Here is an 18990-nt window from a genome sequence, read left to right as displayed (position 1 = left end):
CAGTGGCGGCTCCTTGAGGGAGCGCTGTGGGGCGGTGGGGCCGGGCGGGGAAGGGGCAGGGGGGGTAGTCAACTCCGGAATTGGGTCGAACATAGTTGAGTAAAGAAATAAATAAATAAAACGAATTACATTGTGCGCGCTGCATGCCAAATCGGCCACTGCCTCATCCTGGCCCTGGTTTGAGATTACAAGTTTTGTGACAATTATAACAACCCACGGTGTTTGCCTACAAACATTTTGGCAGATAAAACCTCGCTATATTTTTTCAGACAAGCACTGCACATTATAGGTTTGCATAACTCTGGGCAGACAAAACACTTACAATTTGCCCTGTCCGCCAAACGTTCAAGTTGTGCAAATTGGAATGGTGCATTAAAAGCACTTTGGTAAAATATGACACACCCTGGAGGATTGCAAGTTGTTACTGTGTTGTTGTGGTACCTATTTTGCTTGCCATGAAGGCCCAAAACTGGATACATTTTGGAAATCATAGAAAAGAAGCTACCATGGGTAGGATCAGTGAACTGACTATTGTTGAACAAAGACAAACAAAACCCCCCCACCAACAACTGCTGGACTCATATCTGCCTTCCTTCAGGTGACACGATACCCTCCCTCCAACAGATCCCACCTCCACATCCCAGACTGTAAAGTGGGCTAATTGGTCACTTGTTTGACCAGCATCCTGCTTTCAAGGTCTACAAAGTGAGTAGTGACCCGACTACAGCCATAGTCTTGTTTCCAGGATTCTTTCCCTCCTTACGAAAAAGCCCCATGAATTAGTAAAAAAGTTAAATGTACTCACTCTCAGGTAGGTTATATGATATTACTAGTTCTTCTGATATTACTGTAGGAAAGTAGGATCTGCTTCTTATGGTTACCCCCACTTTTTGGTTGATGTCTCACTGTTTTTGACTAGTCTGACTGGGATCCTGCTAATCAGGACCCCAGTCTATCTGCTTTCTCCCTTAAATTGACATACATGTACTTTGGTACACTCCAGATTGGATACTGGGGTACCCTTATCAGTCCCTAGTATATGGTACACATATACCCAGGGCATAGTTACCCCAGAGGCTTCCCATGGGCTGAAGCATGTATTATGCCACCCATGAGGGGCCATGCAAAATGGAACTCGAGGTCTGCTACTGCAGCCTGTGTAAGATGGTGCGTGCACCACTTACATTAGATATAGGTTCACTATATCTAATTGTCACTACACTTAAAACTTATAAGTCACCCCTATAGCAGGCCTTAACAATCCTGAAGGCAGGGTGCTGGGTTTTATGTGAGAGGATGCCCCTGCATGAGCAGAGCCTCTCTGCAGCCTTCTGAGACCATTCTCCTGGGTTGTCTGTGCCTCAGCTGGACATATAGGTAGAGGTGGATTATAACCTCGCTGTAAATGCTATCTCAAAAACGGCTGCATAGAAACATATCGTGTTTGGTATCAAACACCTTGGAATCATACCTCCACACCAGTAACTGGTGTGTGAGGTATGATTCCACCCTTCTGAAGCGAGCTTCGTGGGGTCACTGGTCTAACCGGAGCCAGCCTTCTCGACCCAGACAGGACAAAATGGATGCTGCCGACCAGAGACACTTTTCTGCCCTCCTGCTGCTGAGCCAAGCTCGTACAGAGGAAGGCAGCACAATAGGCATCCTGTCACTACCTCCCAGATAGGATTTAGTGTATTGGGGCTGGGTGGGTGCACTCTGAGAGTGCCTGAAAGTCTGCACTTGCACCACATTTGGTGTCTCTGTGCATAGTCCAGCTCAAACCAGTTCTGGGAGCCATTGGCTCCTGCTCTGGTGTGAAACTGGACAAAGGACATGGGTGTAGCCACCCCTCTGTCCTGCCCCTCCCCTAGGAGGGTCCCCTGAATCTGACCAACCCACGCGACTCCTGGTAATTTGGCCTGTGGGTCCTCCTGAGGGTCATCTTGATTTCTTGTGGGCTTTCCTGGTTGCTCCAGATGTGCCCCGACTCTCCATTGCTTGGTGAGTCCCCTGGACCTTGCTGGTCCACACCGTAACCTGCTTGACCTTTCTGCGTGGGTTGCTTTTGCCAAGGCTTGTTGGTGCTCAGCCGGACACCGACCCCTCAGCACTTGACATCCTTCGTGGGACAGCTCACCTCCGGCTCCTGGTTGTCCTCGACGTCTCCTGGTCCTCGTGGCTGCAGAGTCAAGCATCCCTTCTTCGCAACTGAAGCACCCGACATCGGTGGGCATTCGTCTCCCGAGCCCCTGGTCACTCTGAAGTGACCCAGACTTAGTACTATGGTATCCACGGGTGGGGTGGCTCTTCAAACTCTTAAGTTCCAAAGGGTTTGCTCGAAGTCCTCCTAGAAGGGTCCTTCAACCTTAACTTTCCAACTGCGACTTTCCCATAGAGTTGTAGGGAGCACGCAGTTGTGTTTCCTCACTGCATTCATCCTCCGTGGGCTCCATGTGTCATCTCCTTGGGTGGTTCCTTTGGGTCCCAGCGATTCTAAGTGCACTAGGCACTTTGTTTAGTCAAGTCGTGATTGTTATACCACTACTTTAGTATATGGTTTGGTCTCCCCCTGGAGCCCACTGAGTATTGTGCTACTTACAACTGTTCTATTGATCCAGTATTGTGTGATTTGTGTTCTATCCTTGTGTAGAGGATAGTAGAGAGTGTTATATCAATAAATACATATTTTTATATAACTACTGTGTGGTTCTCCTTCATTTAGTCATTCAGGAGGTGATGTTCTGGTAAAACAAGCTGCTATACATTCCTTCAAGATTAAGCCTGAAAGCTGTTCTCTACAGCTACCACTAGGATAGCTTTCTAAATAAAGGTTATCTTTGACCTTATACATCATAAGGGGCGTTTGGACTGGTGCAAGCTGCCCACTTTAATTAGTGGACAGCATATACCAGGCCAACTTCTCGCAATTACTTTCTAAGCACTCGCAAACACAGCATTTACTAAGAGTTGTGCAAACACTTGAGATGAGTATTTTTGTGCTGCACCAACAAGTAAAGTAAGGTAAGTATAATTTGGCACAATATTTTTGCTTTGGCTTTTTGCTTTGCGTTCACATGTAATAAAATATTATTAATCTTCTACATTTTCATCACTGCAATGCAGTTACTCCATGTTACTCCATGCAGCAAACACATATATGATATGTGCCTTGGGCTACACCGGTCATCTGTCTTCTGACACACCATGCACACATTGCACACATTGCACATTTGCAATGCAAATACTCCATGCAGCAAACACATATATGCTATGTGCCTTGGGCTGCACAGACATCTGTCTTCTGACACACCATGCACACATTGCACGTTTGCAATGCAGATAGTCCATGCAGCACACACATGCTATGTGTCTTGGGCTGCACAGACAACAGTCTTCTGACACATCATGCACACATTGCACGTTTGCAATACAGATACACCATGCAGCACACACACATGCTATGTGCCTTCGGCTGCACAGACATCTGTCTTCTGACACACCATGCACACATTACATGTTTACAATACAGATACACCATGCAGCACACACACATGCTATGTGCCTTGAGCTGCACAGACATCTGCCTTCTGACACACCATGCACACATTGCACTTTGCAATGCAGATAGTCCATGCAGCACACACACATGCTATGTGCCTTGGGCTGCACAGACATCTATCTTCTGACACACCATGCACACTTTGCCCGTTTGCAATGCAGATACTCCATGCAGCACACACATGCTATGTGCCTTGGGCTGCACAGACATGTCTTCTGACACACCATGCACACATTGCACGCTTGCAATGCAGATAGTCTATGCAGCACACACATGCTATGTGTCTTGGGCTATAAAGGTCATCTATCTTCTGACACACCATGCACGCATTACACGTTTGCAATGCAAATACTCTATGCAGCACACACATGCTATGTGTCTTGGGCTGCACAGACATCTGTATTCTGACACACCATGCACACATTTCACGTTTGCAATGCAGATAGTTCATGCAGCACACACATGCTATGTGCCTTGGGCTGCACAGACAATAGTCTTCTGACACACCATGCACACATTGCACGTTTGCAATGCAGATACACCATGCAGCACACACACATGCTAGGTGCCTTGGGCTGCAGAGACATCTGTCTTCTGACACACCATGCACACATTGCACGTTTGCAATGTAGAATAACCATGCAGCACACACACATGCTATGTGCTTTGGGCTGCAGAGACATCTGTCTTCTAACACACCATGCACACATTGCACGTTTGCAATGCAGATAGTCCATGCAGCACACACACATGCTATGTGCCTTGGGCTGCACAGACATGTCTTCTGACACACCATGCACACATTGCACGTTTGCAATGCAGATAGTTCATGCAGCACACACATGCTATGTGTTTTGGGCTGCACAGACATGTCTTCTGACACACCATACACACATTGCACGTTTGCAATGCAGATAGTTCATGCAGCACACACATGCTATGTGTTTTGGGCTGCACAGACATCTGTCTTCTGACACACCATGCACACATTGCACATTTGTAATGCAGGTACTCCATGCAGCACACACATGCTGTGTGTCTTGCTCTGCACAGGCTGTCTTCTGACACACCATGCATACATTGCACGTTTGCAATGCAGATACTCCATGCAACACACACATGATATGTGCCTTGGGCTGCACAGACATGTCTTCTGACACACCATGCACACATTGCACGCTCGCAATGCAGATAGTTCATGCAGCACACACATGCTATGTGTTTTGGGCTGCACAGACATCTGTCTTCTGACACACCATGCACACATTGCACGTTTGCAATGCAGGTACTCCATGCAGCACACACATGCTATGTGCCTTGCGCTGCACTGACAATAGTCTTCGGACACACCATGTACACATTGCACACTTGTAATGCAGATTGTCCATACAGCACACACACATGCTATGTGCCTTGCGCTGCACAGGCCATCTGTCTTCTGACACACCATGCACGCATTGCACGCTCGCAATGCAGATGCACCATGCAGCACACACATATGCTATGTGCCTTGCGCTGCACAGGCATCTGTCTTCTGACACATCATGCACACATTGCACGTTTGCAATGCAGATAGTCCATGTAGCACACAAACATGCTATGTGCCTTGGGCTGCACAGACATCTGTCTTCTGACACACCATGCACACATTGCACGCTCTCAATGCAGATACTCCATGCAGCACACACATTCTATGTGCCCTGGGCTGCACAGACATCTGTCTTTTGACACACCTGTTATTCAAGGCTTACCGATGATGGATATGTAGCCCGCTGTCTACCAGCTGCAGCAGTAGGCATCAGGAACAGGGATTTTTGGCACCACAGTTTGTCCTGTAAAACACAGGTATCTGCGATTCTTCTTCTTTTTTTTTTTTAAAGCAACCTGTATTCATTGAGAACTGATCTCTTACCATCTTGTACAGCTGTCAGACTTCACAGACCTGGAGACTGTTGGCTGCAAAGCAATGGTGGAGCTTGCTCACTTCCCAACATGACACTCAGAAAATCTTAGGGCTTTTTGAGATACAGACCATCCCACATCCTGTTGTGGCTTTGTGCCTACAACACATCATTTGAAGTCATGGTAAGTTCCTGTGGGTTTCAGAGATGCCCTTACATCAGGGAAGACTGTGCTAAACGAGGTGGGACATGGATTAAATTCTGTTTTTACACTACTGGTTCAAGGATTGGACAATATAGGATACAAGTTCTTGAAAGCACACTTGGTTAGTGGCACCTACAGACGTGGGGGACGCTTACCTGCCCTTTGATTGGACCTGCCACCGGACTGCTGCTGTTTCTTTCTTCACCCTCTGCCCTTTGGAAAAGCCACAGCAACTCGCCGGACCCGCTTCGCGGGTTCCGCAGCGCGTGTGACATCAGCAGGAGCTGCTGTTGGGAGAGGGGCGGTCTCTTGTGCTAGGACTTGGGGCGTGTTGTTGCTGGCAGGGCTGCGAGCACGGCAGCAGGGACTCCATCGCCCAGGAGTCCCTGCGAGCCCAATCTGATTCACCTGGGCTGCTCTCCCTGCTGGCCCCGCCCCCCCGCCCACAGAGTAAAAACAGGTTCCAGGACTTTGTTCGTGGGACGCTTACCTGCCCTTTGATTGGACCTGCAACCGGACTGCTGCTGTTTCTTTCTTCACCCTCTGCCCTTTGGAAAAGCCACAGCAACTCACCGGACCCGCTTCGCGGGTCCCGCAGCGCGTGTGACATCAGCGGGAGCTGCTGTTGGGAGAGGGGCGGTCTCTTGTGCTAGGACTTGGGGCGTGTTGTTGCTGGCAGGGCTGCGTCGCCCAGGAGTCCCTGCGAGCCCAATCTGATTCACCTGGGCTGCTCTCCCTGCTGGCCCCGCCCCCCCGCCCATCACTCCTTCCTTTTGCTATTTTAGAAGGACGCGCCCCCGCCGCGCGGATGCGCGCAGGAGCACCCGGGGCTAAGCCCGGGCAAAGGGCGGGCCGTCTAAGGCCGTCCAAGGACGAATAAGGACGGGCCGGGCTTATCCTCTTTCATCACAGACCTGAAGTGTTTGTTTTATATTTTTAAGTGTTATTATTATCTTTTAATGGTCTGATTTATAGGTTGTTTTCTTCAGTTGGGATCTTGTCCTGTATTACTCCTCTCAAAAGAATTTCCCCATGATGGCCTTACGTTCCAGAAAGGGTAGGCAGGTAACATTGAAAACGAGTAGTGTTAAAGCAACTGGAACTTTGGATGATTTTATAATCCGGGCAACAGGGATATTGGAAAAAGAAATCGCTCTTACAGAAAAGCGCCTCTCAATAGATCTGGTAACAGGGAAACGCTCTTCACTAGGACGTATTGGTTCTATAATTACCCCTGAAAAAAGTTTAGTAAATGATCTGGTAGATAGCCCAATTCCTGTAATGAATTCTAATTCTTATTTAATTTCTTCGATTGACCTGGTGGACTGCCCAAACGAAGACTGTATATCATCAAGCACTGCTAGTGGGGATAGCATCCAAAACTGTAATTTGAGCCTTATAGTGCCCACATTAACACAACCCCAGGTCTTAGAACCCAAGCCAGTAGGAATTGAAATTATAAAAACTAGTAAACGGAAAAAAGGAGGGGGTCACAATAAGGGTAGTAGAGCCAAAACAGTAAAAATAAATACTTTAGGAGTAACATCGAAATCAGCAAAACAAAGGGGGATTTCATCTGGGGATTATGTACATACAAATCATTCCTGCCCAAATAATGATGAATTATTGCTTAATATTGAAAAGCTGGTTAAAGCGCTTCTGACGCCTCTTGTAGAAAGAACGCAAATAGTAAATTTGAAACTGGACCAATTAGAACATCTTATATCGGTCAATACTTGTTGTCTTAAGAAATTGGCTAAGAACAGTAAACCTATTGAAACCATTGGGGGTAACCCCAATGCTATAAAGAAAGTGGGACCAAAAAATCAAGTTGCAGTGTCGCAAACGGCCGTAACTGCTACTCTTGCTGAAGTACCCTTACAAACTGCCTCAAATAATTCTACTTTGGTGGTTGCTATGGGTTGTCAGCAAAAGCCCGCAGTGGCCGCTGCATCCACATCAAAGTTATCCGCACCCAAGCAGGCAGTCACTTCTGGGCCTAGGGTAATACCACAACAGGGACTTATAAATCATAGAGAAAAAGCTCCACTAAAGAAGCCGGTTTGTGTAGATCTACCCCCTGACTGCGCTCCTTTTATCGCAATTTTTACAGGAGTCCCAGGAGTCAGGCCAAATCAATTGGAGTCAAACATGGATCTTAGAAATAAAGTAACCTTTTGGCTCAATAAAAATAGGGCACTTCCCCCTGCCTCTAGAACAGAAATATTAAGTGTCCGAAGGGTTCCTTGGGTGGGGCCAAGTGAGAAATATTTGGAGGGGGATTTTATCCTCATAAACTTTAGGGACAATTGGGTTAAAGATTTTATTTGTTGTAAACCAAGGTTTGGTAGATTGGGGGATATACAATGTATAGGCTTAGAATACTTTTACCCCAATCTAAAGCATGTTGCTTTTCAACAATCCCAAAATTATCCTAGGATGAGACCCCAGGGTGAGAAATATTTCGGGTGGACACCAAGTAATATTCCTTTACAACCACCGCGAAATCATCACGGAATGAGATTTCGGGGTGAGGAATACCTTGGGTGGATGCCAAATAATATTGCCCTAAGTAATCGTTTTGACCCACTCATGGGGATGGAGGGGATAGACTGACTACCAACCAGTCAAAAGCCCATTGAAGTATTCAGCGAAAAGGCTAGTTCCTTAGTGGAACATAGTTATGATGGATCGAGGGATAATACTAATGAGGTGGTATTAACTTGTAATGTACAACGGGATAATCTCTTGGAATCAGAGGTTTGTGATATTGTAGACTATGAGCTGACCTTGCCTGCCCCTAGGTTGGATGGGGCCACCCGTATCGAACATCCAGGTAATCCGTCAGGGGAAACACGATTCCGCCTGATTTCGTGGAATATTGCAGGCCTTTCTGGGAGACTACAAGATGAAGCATGGCTGGATTATGCGGGTAGCCATGATATCTTGTGTCTCAAGGAGACATGGAGTAGAACTGATCAGGATATTGACGGTTTTCAGTCCTTTAGTGTACTAGCTGTGCCATCACAGGCAGGCAGGGCAAAGGGTGGGATACTGACTGCACTTTCCCTAAAATTGAATAATTTAACAACATCTAAAATAGTGGACACTCCCTGGTACCAATTACTTTTGCTACAATCTCTGTTTCCTGTGACCTTATTGTTGATTAATTGGTATCACAGTGTGTTTGATAAAAATGAAATATCTGTAATTGTGAGCTTGCAGGAAGCTATATCCAAGGTGCGTAGCGATTTACCCCTACTTTTTATCATTTGGGTTGGTGATTTCAACTGTTCATTGTGTAAATTTGGTGGGTCAAACGTATGTGGCTTGGAAGCTCTAAATGAACACCCTGTGCAACACTTTAAGCACACACCCCATGGTGATGCCTTAAATAACATTATTGTAATTAACGATTTATGCATAATGGAACCATGGGTTGCCCCAAATTCCCTCCCAATACCAACTTTCCAGGGAACTAGAGGCTCGATGAGTGTTATTGACTTTGCCATTGTGTCCAGTGGTTATTCGAAATACATTGATAAACTTGAGACGCTTGCAAATTTGGCAAGCGATCACAACCCTCTGATTATAACATTATGCCCCCCTGTTAACACAAGGCACCCAATCTGGGACCAACCTATAAAATATAATAGGAACCAAGGTGTTATCTTGAAGTGGGGGAAAGTAGACGCAATTGGGTTAGAGGCAGAGGTTTTAAGTGCCAATAGCTCCGAAATTGAGTCCTGTTTATTACCAACAACTGACCCTGAAATTGTTATTACGAACTTTGAGATCCTATGTGGAAATGTGGCAGAGTATCTTAAAAAAACAATTGGTAATGACAAGATCAAGGGTTTTAAATGGTTTGATGCTGTATGTTCTGCCTCTCTAAAATCATTAAAAATGGCTTTGCAACAAAAACCAAGGTATAAGGAGCTGGTAAAAACGGCTAGAGGCGCCTACAAAGAGGCAATTAGAAAACGGAAGTTGGACCTAAAAAACCTCGCTTGGGATGATTTAGAGAAGGCCTCGGAATTAAAAGACAGCAAGCTTTTTTGGGAAGTGGTAAATCGCCCCCTATTTTCTAGCAATGATAAGGATAATATGGTGATGCAGATAACAGGTGAGACATGGGAGGCCCATTTTGGGGCAATTTTTAATCCCAATACACTAGCGCTCTTAGGACTGCAGGATGAAACAAAGGATATGGAGTTCTCGCTGACAGCTTCTTTGCTTAGTTCTTCGCTTACATTGCAGGAAGTTGAAGAGGCCTTGAGGAAAGGTGTCCCACTAAAAGCCCCTGGCCCAGATGCAGTGCCATTGGACTTTTTTAAACATAACATTGTTGTATGGGCCCCATTGCTGCTAAATGTATTTAAAGCGGTTATTGTTGGTCGTATTCCCCTATCCTGGAAGGAGGCAGTGGTGGTGCCGATTTTCAAGAAGGGTGATAAGAGCGACCCTCGTTGTTATCGCCCAATATCTTTAATTGACGCATCATGTAAATTACTGGGAAGGATAATCCTTATTAGATTGGAGACGTGGGCAGACTCTGTGGGCCTAATTGTAGATTCCCAATATGGATTCAGAAGAGGAAAGGGAACAATCGAACAGTGTCTAAATTTGGCACTGATTATGAGTAAGTACATGAAGGCCAGGAATTCTTCTGTTCATCTGGCCTTCATGGACTTATCCAGTGCCTTTGACACTGTTTGCAGAAACAAATTATGGCGAATGATGGAGGATATGGGTTTTGAGGAACCCTTGGTTACCCTGCTCCGCAGATTACATGCAGCTACAACCGTGGCAATAAGGTTTGGGCCAGGGGGGGAAAAAACAAAATCTATCCCCTCAACTGAGGGTGTGCGACAAGGTTGCATTTTAGCGCCTTTTTTGTTCCTAGTTTATACAAATGGCTTGGAAAAGTACTTGTTGGATCATTGCTCTGATTTCCCAAAGGTAAACGGCAAGAAGATACCTATGTTATCTTATGCCGATGATGCGGAATTAATGACCCTCACAGCAAATAGCATGCAGACTTGTCTGGATGCATTTAATAACTTCATGTTGGACCTGGACCTAAAAGTAAACTTTGCAAAATCTTTCGCAATGGTCTGTGGTCCAAAAGGGACAAAAACCCGTAAGTTTATGGTAACTAACAACACCATTGAAAAAGTGGATAATTTTAATTACTTGGGAAATCTTTATAACAGTAAATTGAGTTGGGTCCCCTTGATGAAGGCGCGAGTACAAAGTACTAGTCGATCCATAGAGGGTCTTTTTCGCTTTTGTAGTAAACTAGGGCAAACACCGGACGCACAATTAAAAAGCTTGTATAGAGCAAAATGCTTATCTGTGGCCACTTATGGGGCAGGGGTCTGGGGTACAGAAAGCCCAGCCATGATCCAGGTCATGGAAAACAAATTTATGAAGCGTTTGTTGTCAATCCCATCAGGTTCATCTAACAGTTTCTGTCACACTGAGATGGGAATGGAATATGTGACTGACATCATTCGCATTTCGCCCTTATTATTATGGGGTAAAATATGGCTATCAGAAGACCTTCAGCTCTCTAAAGATATCCTCCAAGACTGCAAAAATCTTGACCATGCAATGCAGATCCCATGGCTTTCATACGTCAGCAATACTTTGCACAGAATAGGTCTGGGCCACTTTTATGACAACCCCGAAAAAATACAGGGAGACATAAAAACTCTAATTAAAACAAGTTATCGTAAAAGTTTAAGCATGTCATGTCTAGACCAGTCAATAAACTGCTTGGGCAAACTACAGCACCAATTTTATCTAACATTTACCACTCATGTGCAATGGCGTTTTTACCTGACAAGGTTTAGACTAAACACACTTCATTTTCTTTTTGCCTTTCCAAAAAAAGGGGGTTGGTGTGAGAGGCTGCCCCCTTGTCCTTGTATTAACAAAGTTAGTCAAAGTACTATCCATATTGTTCTTTTTTGTCCTTTATACAAGGAACCAAGGAGTAGGTTTATTAAGCCTATTCTAAAAGAACAGCAACCATGTAATTATAAAGAAGGCTATGACTACTTGTTATCATTATCATCTCCTGGAGTATGTTGTGCTATGTTAAGTTTTATAAGATTGTCTCTTCAGATCAGGAAACGGTATAGCTAGTTTGGTCTAAAAACCTTTTATGGTTCCCATTGCTTTCTGACAAATGATGTAAAATTGTACACATTTTTCTTTTTATTCTTTTAATGTACAAATTGTAGAATGATTTTCTAGTGGTGTTCTGTATACTTTTATGATTCTTTCTTTCTGAATCGAAAAAAGTTTATGAATCGAATCGGGTCTCTGGTTAGGAGAGCACAGAACTGTTTTGTTAGACTATAGGATCTCAACCTCGTTCATTCTGGCAGTTAAACTTAGAAACTTAGGGGCTTGGTACGTCATTTTTTGTGGCGCACTGGCAGCGCATTGTTCTGACCCATGTTTACAAGGACACAAAAAGCCACCCTGCGTGGCTTTTCCTGTCCTTGTAAATACGGACCCTTTACATGCAGCACTTTGCGTGAAAGGGGCATTCCATGGGTGTTGCTGTGGGTCTTCCGCAGCACACATGGAATGAGGAAATCACCTCTTGTGATTGTTTTTGTGCAGGAAGGTGTCTCTTCCTGCACATAAACAATCCTTAAAATAATTATGTTTTTCAACTTCTATGTGTGCTGCATTAAGGGACACCTTCCTGCACATAAACAATCATTCCCCTCAATACAGGCACCTTGGATTATGGTGCAAGGGTGCCTGCGTCGGCGCATGGCAGCAAATTGGGCGCCAGTGCAGGGGAGAGCAAAGGGATCCGTCATATCGCTGTAGATATGACGCATCCCTGTGCTTTGGAATAAATGCAGCTTGGCGCAGCCGAATGGCTTGTGGCACCACGCTGCGTTAATTCCTTGTAAATGAGGCCCCAAGGTAAACTGCTGGGTCCGTCAGAGTGTCCATTGCCAGTCTCCGGAATGTATGATCCAATCTGGTTCTCAGCTTCAGTCTTCCACTTCAGAACCTTTCTTTGCCAGTCTCGCTCAGCCATTTTCAAAAATGTTACTGTTCCATCCAGTTTCTGCTAGAATTTACCACTTGCATTTGATACTCTTCCTTTGATATAAGAGTGTTACTTATTAGCCCCGCCCCCTTCCACATCAGCCTCATATTGTGACCTCGAATTTTGGGAAAATTGGTAGTCCTTGGCCTAGGGCATGGGGAATTCATGGGCAACACTTGTAGCAAACGTGGCCTCTTGTACCTGGAACATCAGTGACCAGATACTACTGTGAGATCACTGAATGAAAAGAACCTCCTTTTAGACTTTGACTCTCAGGGTGTTGGCTGCCCATTCCCCAGAATCTCTTACAAGGAAAACCACCTGGACTTCAGAAATTAACAATAAGATGTACTCTCTAAGAGGCTTATTTACAAGACCCTTCCGTCACTTATGCGCCACTTTTCCCATGTTAAAAATGATGCAAAAGTGGCGCAAGTGCCTTGTAAATCTACCCCTAAATCTCATGTGCCACCTGTGCCTGTTTGAAGGACATCCCAATGACAAGGCTTACACTTCTGTTGTGCAAACAGACTGAGTTTTGTTGCTGTTGTTGTTTCCTCACAGTGGCTGTGATAAAGTGCTCCGAGGGTTTCATCCCAAAATGCTCTCTACCCATCATGAAGAAAACATTTCCTTTACTGCCTGTATTTCAGCCCTGGTAAATATAAACCTGCACTAGGCAGCTTCAGTGATAAAAGTAGAAAAGGTGGAGAAAGTAAGCGCCAATTACAAGAATGGCTTCCATATTTATGAAGACACCAGTATCAATTTTATATAACTGTGCATCATTTTAATCAACGGTTGCAGCAGAGTTTGGCAGAGCATTTTGTCAATGTCTCAAGCGTGTTGAATTCACTTCTGAGAAATGATTTCTGGGTATTGTCTTCATAAAATGATCGGCTCCGGCACATTGTATGCAAAATTAATATTTTCTGTGACATTCTGAGCAACATAAAAATCTTTAAAAGATGAGGTATTAGAATGTGTCAAGGTATTAAAAGCTTCTGCCCACACTCCCCTTTAATCTCATTTTCCCTGGAACATGCATTGTGAGTAAAGGGGAAGTTGGTAGGGTTTAGGGCTCATGCGTAATGAAAGTGGCATCAGTGAGTGGGTGCAGAAATGAAGCATCCTGTTCCATGGCGGAGAATGACAAAAATGACACAAATGCTAGAATGTGCATGTCCTTGTCCTTTTCATCACATCAAGTGGTACAGACTTCATGTCCCTACCTGGTCTATACTGTAGTGGTATGTATTTAGCGCTTTCCATACCCCTTCCAAGGCCTACCGCGTTTTCTCAATAAGGTGCTTCAAAAAAGCATATGTGCAAATATTCCAAATACAATATGCTATTTATCACCATTAATAAGTTGAGTGAGGTGCCAAAAGAGATGGAGCCTTGTTAGGATCAGAATGCCCCGAATAGCCCATGTTACGCCGCATGCCTTTAGTACACATGCCATTACAACGCGGTCTATACAAAAACCGCGTTGTTTCATCGCAGACAATTACAATGCAAGTCATTACAACGACTTGCTGTAGGGGGCGCGCTGGATGTTGGAATAGTATAATTTACTATTCTAACTCCAGTCTGTGCAACAGTAGGGAAGGTGTTGGATTGCCAATCCAACACTTAAAGCCCCCTACAGCAAGTCGTTGTAATGGCTTGCGGTGTAATGGTATGCGATGTAACAACGCGGTCGTTGTAATGACCGTGTTGTAATGGTATGCGATGTGTAAACATCGTTGTAAACAATGTTTACCGAATGCCCCTCCCTACCCTCAACATTGGTAATAAATAGCATAGAGCTGTCAGTGAGTGTGCATGTGTAGTGCACCAATGAGAAAAACAAGTCAGGACCAGCTTATGGGGTAATCAGGCAGTGCCTGACTGGCTGATCTGACTGGTCAGTGTCTGGGTCAGTTCTTGGTTGTTTGCAGGCCGGCTTTTATTGTTGATTTCCCTGATATGAAAACAGACATTGCCAGCAGCAGCCTCAAATCCATGCATTATCCCATACCGTGCAAAACACTGATACAGCATGTCTTTACATGTTCAAAACTGCTCCAATTTCAAACATGGAGTACTTTTTTAGCTTTTTATTGGTGCCGGGCCTATTTCCTGTCCCTTTCTGGACAGGACTTGGCTGGTCCTACAAGATGATGGCCAACATTGATTAGCATGTGATTGGTCACTGTCTTTAGTAGCATAGTCAGCATAAGACTTTAGACTTGAATGCAATTCAAAATATTTAGAGATTGCTGACTTTAAGTAAAACCCTCCATTCATCATTATTTTTGTCCAAGTGAGGCGGCCTTTCTGCATCTCACTAAGGGTGCATCAAGATGGGGATTCCCTAGCTCATGGTGCCATTGCCATAGGCCTTATGCTGAGCCTCACTGATGAGATTCTGTCAGCCTGAAATTGTTCTGCATTTGTGTGTATTCCGGTTTAGAAGGTAGATACTAGTTTGCAATAAAATGTTCCTATTTTGGCGTGACCAAGGCTGATTTGTATATGGTTGATCCCTGCATGTATTGGTACAGTGAGCAAAAGAGTGATGGGCTGGAATTTAGCCCAGAGTTCCAATGGTTTAGGTTAAGCCAAATATTCCAACCGTCACATATCTGGGTTTTATCATGATGTATGCCAAACTGTTTTTAAGTGTAGAAGTTGTCAACAATGCTATTTAACCTTTGTCAGCATGCAAGAATTTTAATCCAGGCATCAGATTAAATAAAACGTCATTGGCCATGAGAGTATGGGGCAAGATGATTTCCTCTGTAAAGTTATTAGAACATTTGCAAAAAAAAGACAGGAAACAGTCACTTCTGAAATTAGATAAACAATTTGAGCTTTTGACGTCTGATAACTTCCTGAATACAGACATCTGAGTACAAGTTCTCTAATAAAATGACGTCTTTTATCACAATGCATAAAAGACAAGTGACTTACTTTTGGTAACATCTTATCTGGTAGAGACATGTTCGTTGTCGTCGTAACGGTCACGTCATCAATAGAACCCCCACTCTGACGTCAGTACTTTTCACGAATTTCGACGTCAGAAGCACGGAGCCATGAAGTGACTGACCATGGAATGTTAAAAAAGAACAGCTAGGGCCCTGAAGGGAAACATCCCTGACACTGAAGAAAATTCCGCAGTGCAGGGAGGATGGGTGGGTCGGTAAGAAATCTGCAGCTAGATCATGTCTCTACCGGATAAGGTATTACCAAAGGTAAGTAGCTTGTCCATCTAATAGAGACATCTAGCCCCAGATTCCTTACCTTTGAACAGATACTCAAGCAATACCTTCATTGGAGGGATTGCGGAAAAGTTTTAGACCAGGAAATCCTGCAGAACAGAGCAGCCAAACAGTACCTTCCTGCGAACCTGAGAATCCAGGCAATAGTGTCTGGCAAACGTGTGCAGAGATGACCACGTGGCAGCTTGATAGATATAAACAATCGTAACCCCACTCTGGAGGGCTGGTGTGACTGCCTTCACCCTGGTGGAATGGGCCCTAAGGCCTTCAGGAGGCTGCTTCTTTGACATGGCCTAACAGATTCATTTTTATACAGAGGATGACCCAAGGAGAGATGGTTCTCTTTTGAACAGCACTCCCCTTCTTTGCTCTCATGTATCCTATAAAGAGCTGCTCATCCACCCTGAACTCTTTAGTGCGATCAAGATGGAATGATAATGCTCTTCTTGGGTCCAGACAGTGGAGGCGCTCCTCTTCCTTGGAAGGATGCGGAGGTGCATAGAAAGTGGGCAGTGTAATTGACTGTCCCAGATGAAAGGGAGTTACAACCTTGGGCAAAAAGGATGCCCTAGTTCTCGGCACCACTTTTTCCAGAAAAACTGTCAGGTAAGGAGGCTGTGATGACAGTGCCTGCAGTTCGCTCACCCTCCTAGCAGAGGTAATTGCCACCTTAAATGCTGTTTTGATGGTGAACAACCGAAAAGGGCAGTTGTGCATCAGCTTAAACGGTGCACACATCAAGAAGGTGAGGACCAAATCAGGGTCCCATTGTGGCATAAGAAAAGGTGAAGGGGGAAACAAGTGGGTTAACCCCTTCAAAAATCTTTGCACCAGAGGGGACTTGAAAAGTGAAGGCTGATCTGGCAGCCGAAGAAAAGCTGACAGGGCGGAAAGATAGCCCTTCAAAGTGCCCAAGGCAGAGCCCTGCTGGGCCAAGAAAAGAATAAACAAAAGGATATCTGCCAGGGATGCAGACAAGGGGTCAATGGACCTTTCTATTCTGTACAATATTTACAAAATTTGTTCCATCGGCAGGCATGTACCAATTTCGTGGAGGGATGCCTGGCTGCCAGAATAACCGCACAGACTTCAGGAGGGAGGTGAAAAGCTGTCAACTGTTGCGGCTCAATCTCCACGCAAAGAGGCGAAGAGTGGACAGGTTTGAGTGGAGGACCCTCCCCTGCTGCTGCGACAGAAGATCATCCCGAAGGGGCAACATGATTGGAGGGTCGATGCTCATATCTAGAAGCTGGGGATACCAAACTCTTTGTGCCCAGTCTGGAGCCAAAGAATTACTTGTGCCTGGTCGCTCCTGATCTTCTTGAGAACACTGGGCAGGAGTGGTATGTGAGGAAAGCGTATAGGAGGCCTGAGCTCGACTCGCGTCGAAAAGCGTTGCCCAACGAGAGCCGCCTTGGAAACTCCAAGGCGCAAAACTGCTGACATTGCGTGTTCTCTTCAGAGGCGAACAGATCTAACTAAGGCTCTCCCCACTGCTGAAAGAGACCTTGTGCCACCTCCGAATGGAGACGCCACTCGTGATCCGCAAGGCAACTTTGGCTGACCTTGTTTGCCCTGGCGTTCAGAGAACCATCCAGGTGTTGAACCACCGGGAAAATGTCATGTTGTTCCATCCAAGTCCAGATGCACAGGGCCTCTTGACAAAGAGTCCATGACCCCACACCACCCTGTTTGTTGTAGTACCACATAGCGGTAGTGTTGTCCGTGAACACCTGTATCAGCCTTCCCTTTATGGATGGTAAAAAGTCTTTCAATGCTAGTCTGATCGCCCGAAGCCCCAACAGATTGATATGGAGCCTGGCTTCTACCGGACACCAGAGTCCACTGATTCCCACCAGATGGCTACCTCATCCCAGAAGGGACACATCTGTCACTACAGTGAGATCTGGGTGGGAAAGGGAGAGGAGTCTGCCCTTGATCCAATTGCGGTCTGTTAGCCACCACTGCAGGTCTTTCGCAGTGCCCTCCGAAATCTGAACCAGGTCGGTAAGATTTCCTCGATGCTGTGCCCATTGGAATTTCAGGTCCCATTGCGGAGCCAGCATATGGCACTGTGCATGGTTCACTAGGAGGATGCAGGAGGCCATGAGGCCCAACAGCCTCAGAGTCATTCTCAACAATCCAGGATAGAGGCTGAAACATGGAATCATAGCCTGAATATCCTGGATTCGCCATTCGGGAGGATAAGCCCGAAACTGCGCCGTGTCCAGAACTGCTGCAATTAAAGGGAGCGTCTGAGAGGGGGGTCAGGTGCAACTTTGGCATGTTTGATAGAGAATGCAGGAGGTTTGCCATTGTCTGGAGGTGGGCGACAACTGTTTGAGATGATTCCACCTTCAACAACCATTCATTGAGATAAGGGAATACTGGAACCTCCGATCTCCGCAGATGGGTTGCGACCACTGGCATCACCTTTGTGAACACCCGAGGGGCACTGGTGAAGCCGAAGGAGAGCACTGCAAATTGAAAGTGCTCTTGGCCCACCTTAACTGCAGGTAGCGAAGATGGGCAGGCAGTACTGAGACATGAAAATAGGCATCATGCAATTCCAGTGCTACCATACAGTCTCCCGGGTCCAGGACAGACAGGACCTGAGCTAGGGTGAGCATCCTGAACTTCTCCTTTTTGAGGAAGTAGTTGAGGGCTCTGAGGTCTAGGATAGGATGTAGGCTTCCATCCTTCTTTGGGACCAGAAAATAGCGGGAATAACAACTACAGCCTATTTCTGGCCTGAGAACTCTCTCTATAGCTTCCTTGGCAAAGAGAGTCTTGACTTCCTCGCGGAGCAGAGCAAGTGATCCTCCGTCAGCTGATCATACACTGGAGGCATAGATGGAGGGGTAGTCTTGAATTAAATCTCAAATCAAAAATTCCTCAAATAAATCCAAAAAAATGGTATGATGCAGCAGACAGACACAAAAAGTGATCCTTCCAGCTCCAAATCCAAATGAAAG

This window comes from Triturus cristatus, chromosome 4_1, assembly GCF_964204655.1.
Source record: "Triturus cristatus chromosome 4_1, aTriCri1.1, whole genome shotgun sequence".
In the NCBI taxonomy this organism is placed as follows: Eukaryota; Metazoa; Chordata; class Amphibia; order Caudata; family Salamandridae; genus Triturus; species Triturus cristatus.
The sequence above is the reverse complement of the archived record's forward strand: the minus strand, read 5'-3'. Positions refer to the sequence as shown.